At 45.0% G+C, this 6282-nt stretch overlaps 1 pseudogene; it reads right to left on the reverse strand.

Annotated features, from left to right (window-relative positions):
• Positions 1-1697: 1697 nt before the first annotated feature.
• Positions 1698-1815, reverse strand: LOC126177482 (5S ribosomal RNA; annotated as a pseudogene).
• Positions 1816-6282: the final 4467 nt, after the last annotated feature.

Consider the following 6282-nt stretch of genomic DNA (forward strand, 5'->3'; position numbering starts at 1 on the left):
GGAACTGTGGAATTTCCACTGCACATTTCATTTCACCCCCCTCCACTGCTTTTAATTTCACCGAAGTTAGTCTTGACTTTTGTACATGCTGAGGCAATCTTCCCGACGATCATTTCTTTTTCGGTTTCTTCACATCTTCCCTGCAACCATGTGGCTTCATATACATTTCATTCCTAAGTCATTTATGTTGCTCTATTCCTGTGCTTTCCTGAACATTTTTGTACTTTCTCCTTTCTTCGGTCAACTGAAGTATTTCATTCGCTACCCAAGGTTTCTTGGCAGTTATCTTCCTTGTAATGTCACGGCCGGCCTTGATGGCCGAGCGGTTCTAGGCGCTACAGTCTGGAACCGCGCGACCGCTACGGTCGCAGGTTCGAATCCTGCCTCGGGCATGGATGTGTGTGATGTCCTTAGGTTAGTTAGGTTTAAGTAGTTCTAAGTTCTAGGGGACTGATGACCTCAGATGTTAAGTCCCATAGTGCACAGAGCCATTTGAACCATTTTTGAACCAATGTCGCATTTCGTAATCCATGGCGGAGTCCACGGACAAACTGGAAGGTAAGGGGCTAGTGCCCCAAACTCCAGATTCTTCAGATTCCATGTGCTTCTTCTTTTTGGGGGTCACCACACACTTCGGCCGTCGTTTACTGTGGCTTCGCTGTAACACAACCTCCGTATGTCGAGGGGGGGGGGAGGGGGGGGGGGCACGCGTAACATCCAGGTCTGGTGCAGAGGAAGGAATCTGAACGCCACATCCGGATGGAAGTGGGAATTGTGAATCCGGCTGGCTGACAGGAAGCAGACAGTATAACTATCGGGCAGTTTTTCCTGCGCTGCCCGTTAAATTATTATTGGAGACCTGTTGTTGCAGAGTTTCCTCAAGAAGGTGGGACGAGGAGCATGTGAACAATGTGTGGCCTCCGTCCGTCGAGGCGACAAGGGGCTCTGCAACATCCTCACCCTCAGGCAGTCCCGAAGGAACGTTCTTCATTCCAGCGGAATCACGATAAGGGCAAGGGGAGAAATACTGGAATCAGTCTGATTCTGTACAACGACGAGTCGCAGTATGTGGAGAAGCTCCCTCCAACTGATTCGTTCCATAGATACAGTGGAAAGGAGGGGGGGGGGCGTATTCATCTGTTGCCATCCTGCGTCCAACAACGTTTATGTTGGCGACTGCAGCTACTATGTCTGACGCGACTGTAGCAGTAAAGAATGCTGTCTGACGGTGGCTCTTCCTCGGTACCTTTAGAAGATGTCGTCCATCTGTTGTTGAACAAGGCTTCCTAATGTCAACTTACAACGCTGTTCGTTTGATTATTTTAAGACAGCCACAAAAAGTGGGCAATTTGATCGGACGTGGCCACTTTCATTACAGGGAAAGCAGATACCTAGTTGCTCTGCGTAAGTAATGTGAACACGGTATCCACATCTGTATCTGAGAGGGGATATTCCGTTTTACACACGTTTTCACCGAACGAATGCCGCTACAGTACTGCAGTCGACGCCGGTGGGATCAGTATTCTCGTCATACACACTGTATATCCCCACATCGAAGCAACTCTTAAGGAAACTCATAAATTTTTGGCAGATGATTGCAAATTATGACATTGTTGTATTCGACTTAAGACCGGAGCCACTACTTCTCAATCAAGTATCTCCTCAGTTTGCCTCACAAGGGCTGAGTGCACCCCGCTTGCCAACAGCTCTCAGCAGACCGGATGGTCACCCATCCAAGTGCTAGCCCAGTCCGACAGCGCTTAACTTCGGTGATCTGACGGGAACCGGTGTTACCACGGCGGCAAGGCCGTTGGCACCATGCCTAATACTATGTCGTAAAACCGCTGGCATTCAAAATAGCGTTTAGTCATCTCGGAATGGATAAATAAAAGTCCTCTACATCTACATCTACATACATAATCCGCAATCCACCATACGGTGCGTGGCGGAGGGTACCTCGTACCACAATCAGCATCTTCTCTCCCTGTTCCACTCCCAAACAGAACGAGGGAAAAATGACTGACTATATGCCTCTGTACGAGCCCTAATCTCTCTTATCTTATCTTTGTGGTCTTTCCGCGAAATGTAAGTTGGCGGCAGTAAAATTGTACTGCAGTCAGCCTTAAATGCTGGATCTCTAAATTTCCTCAGTAGCGATTCACGAAAAGAACGCCTCCTTTCCTCTAGAGACTCCCACCCGAGTTCCTGAAGGATTTCCGTAACACTCGCGTGATTATCAAACTCTACCAGTAACAAATCTAGCAGCCCGCCTCTGAATCGCCTCTATGTCCTCCCTCAATCCGGTCTGATAGGGATACCAAACTCTCGAGCAGTACTCAAGAATAAGTCGTATTAGTGTTTTATAAGCGGTCTCCTTTACAGATGAACCACATCTTCCCAAAATTCTACCAATGAACCGAAGACGACTATCCGCCTTCCCCAAAGCTGCCATCACATGCTTGTCCCACTTCATATCGCTTTGCAATGTTACGGCCAAATATTTAATCGACGTGACTGTGTCAAGCGCTACACTACTAATGGAGTATTCAAACATTACAGGATTCCTTTGCCTATTCATCTGCATTAAATTACATTTATCTATATTTAGAGTTAGCTGCCATTCTTTACACCAATCACAAATCCTGTCCAAGTCATCTTGTATCCTCCTAAAGTCACTCAACGACAACACCTTCCCGTACACCACAGCATCATCAGCAAACAGCCGCACATTGCTATCCACCCTATCCAAAAGATCATTTATGTAGATAGAAAACAACAGCGGACCTACCATACTTCCCTGGGGCACTCCAGATGATACCCTCACCTAGGATAAACACTCACCATCGAGGACAACGTGCTGGGTTCTATTATTTAGGAAGTCCTGTATCGTTTTTAAGAGAATCTTATACCATCCTTCCTCCAAAATAGTGGCAAGTTAAGATAACGACGATGGAGTGGGTGAAGTACCTTCCTCTCCAAACTACACCACGAAGGCACGATAACATTGCGGTATTGTGGCTGTGGTGACCAGGGCAGACGAGAAACTCATTGTCGTGCTCGCAGAACCAGTCCTGGACGATACGGCTGGGTGAACATGGGCCCTGCCCTGTAGTTTTGGAACACTGCATCACCTCTGGGGAACAAACACTATACCATGGGATGGGCCTAATCAGCCAAAATGGTCACATAATCCTTGACAGTAATGTGACCTTGCGGAGTAATCGTGAGGCCTATGGTACACAAAAATACGGCTGCCCAAATCATCACTGAAACCCCGGCCATGTTTGAGTCTTGAGACGTAAACTGGGCCAGAAGGTGGAAACAGTGTGGAAAAAGACTCGTCCGACTAAATGACATTCTTCCATTGCTCCATAGTCTAGGTTTAGTGGCTTCGGCACCGTGTTTTCCTGTTACGAACATTTGCATCACTGATGTGTGATTTTGGCTCGCCCTGCAGTTCCCAGCTTTGGAGCTCCCTTCGTATTCCCTTGTTGCAGACGGGGTTCACGAGTGCGACATACACCAACTGTCGTCCTCTTATTTTTTTCTCAAAATTATTTTCACTTACCGTCTGTCACTATCAGTCAAGACATCCTTTCGTACATGTTGCGATAGTAAACAATGTTTTTTCCCTTTCCCTGTATGCGGTATAAATCTCCGATAAAGTGCCTCTTGAAACGTTAAACACTTCGGCTGCCTTGGTTACAGAAGAACCCACCATACCAGCACCAACAATTTGCCCACGTTCTAACTCTCTTAGCTCCGACATAATGCACTCATATCTACACAGAACACTACTCTGACCACGAATTACAGTGGCAACCCACTGAGGACATTGCACAGGTGCCAATCGTAGTCACATACAACAGTGCAACTTGCGGGCTTGGCTAGCTTTTGCATTTATATTCCAACACGCATTCCTCACGCTATTTCAATATTTTGTTCCAACGTCCGTACATTCGAGGCTACGGACGTGACTTGCAACATTGCTGAAAATACTGAAGAAAGTAAAACATTATGGAAACATCACCTGCAAAGATTGAGTGTATAGCGAATCCGAAGCCTGTGCATGCCTTTCCGGGCAAAAGGCAGAAGGGACGTACGAAGACCTACAACGAGCTGGTTGTAAAATGGGAATTCGGAACAGGCACAACTGAACTGTAGAAGAAGCAGACCTTTCAGATAACGTCGGAGGCTCCATGAAGCTATTCGCGGATATGCTATACATAGATGTCGAAACCTTATAAAATTGTAATGAAATGCAGGGAGATAGGTGCTTGATGAAGATATTGGCGGTTGACCCTTAGCATAAGGAAATGTAAAGTACTGTTCATAAGTAGGCGAAAAAACCTGTTATTTTATGATTATACGTGTAAATCACGAACGTCCGCGGCTCGTGGTCTCGCGGTAGCGTTCTCGCTTCCCGAGCACGGGGTCCCGGATTCGATTGCCGGCGGGGTCAGGGATTTTCACCTGCTTCGAGATGACAGGGTGTTGTGTCGTCTTCATCATCATCATTCATCCCCATTACGGTCGGAGGAAGGCAATGCCAAACCACCTCCACTAGGACCTTGCCTAGTAAGGCGGAGCGGGTCTCCCTACGCTCTGTAAAGAAGTATGGGATTCATCATCATCATAAATCACGAACAACCCATGGAAGCAGTCTGATCCCATAAATATCTCATAGAAAGTGTACTGGAGAGATTTATCAAAAGTGATCGTATGAGTGGCAAATGCCAGACTGAGATTCATTGGAAGAATCCTCTGGAAATTGCAGGAAGCGCAGACTCGTACTAAACCTCCAGAAATGTCTCAGTTTAGCCGGTGAGTCCGTAGATGGTGCTATAAGGAGCGTACAGTGTAACTGGCCACGCTTTTCCACCCGGCTTTAGCGATAATTAAGCTAGTCCGTGTTTGACCTCACTTAGTGAGTAGCGGCGTAGGAATTCTTCCTACCTGATGTGGAGACGCTCTCGTAGTTTCATGTCCTCTTGCAGAGCCGTAGCAGCGCCGTCGGATTTTGAAAATGCTATACTACTGTCTATGTTTTACGTAATGAAGTGGGAAAAAGTTTTTGTGCAAATAATTTTCATACAGGATGTCATTATGGTGCGTTTATTTAAGAAACGTCGCAAAATGAACTTTTTAACACTGATTATAAGCTACCTATCAACGGTACGAAAGCATGGTCTTCCGTATGACAAAATCGAAAGGCATGCTCTCGACGACTGCCGAGTAGACTTGGCCACTGTTTCTATGTCTCGATACAGTGTATCGATACATGGAACTGTCTCAGTGTTTCGAAACGGCAATGTTTCACTGTTTCGAAATAGTGGTGTTCCATACAGCTCTGTCTCGGATAACGGGACCAGATTCGGTCTCGAGCCAGACACAGAAACTGTATCGCTGTTTCAAAATAACGCTGTTTCAGTCCACTTGTGCTTGGAAGGGACTAATTGTGTCGAAACAGTGACGTTTGATTCCGCTCTTTTTCGGACGAGATTCGGGTACGGTACAGATACTGAAACACATTTAACATCTCACTTCATGAAACACATTCAAGTGTGTGGAAATCTTTCTGACACACAACAGTACGAAGCTTAAGGTTTCCGAAAGCTTCGTTTCTAATTGACTGCCCTATTCCGAAATGGCGTAATATCTACTTTATAAACACCAACAAACAATAAAATAACGCACACTATTCGCATTCAAAATAATAAAAGTGTGAAAAACATTCAGTTAAATTACACTCTTATAACATACACGTGCTGCAACGATAGTAGATACACAGATCACAAGATCCATAGTTGTGGTGGAAAGAAAATCTTGTGTTGTTTCCTACGCTGTGTGAAATAATGAAACAATGTCTATGTGTTATAGCCACCTCTGTTCCATGTGAGCCCATATTTTCAAAGCAGGGGCAAACAATAACAGACAAACGATCCCGTCTTTCAAGATGAAAAGTATCAAAAATGATATTTCTAAACTACAACTTAGAATAGGTACAGTAGATCTATTCAGAAATGAAATAGTAAAATTTCAGATAATTTTGTTCTTCTCTGGCCAATGTGCACTGAATTTTTATTCGACTGTATTTTGTTTAATCCACTAAAACTTACATGTAGCTACCTTACAAGAACATTTTTCTCAGATTTGTTGCACGCAGAAGACACTTTCGTTTTTGCTCACCATTCAGTGAGTTTAATTTATTTGAGTACGCTTATTTATTTATGTGTTCGAAAATAATTATCTGACTTATGTGTGTATATGTTTGTGTGTTGT

This window comes from Schistocerca cancellata, chromosome 3, assembly GCF_023864275.1.
Source record: "Schistocerca cancellata isolate TAMUIC-IGC-003103 chromosome 3, iqSchCanc2.1, whole genome shotgun sequence".
Taxonomy (NCBI): Eukaryota; Metazoa; Arthropoda; class Insecta; order Orthoptera; family Acrididae; genus Schistocerca; species Schistocerca cancellata.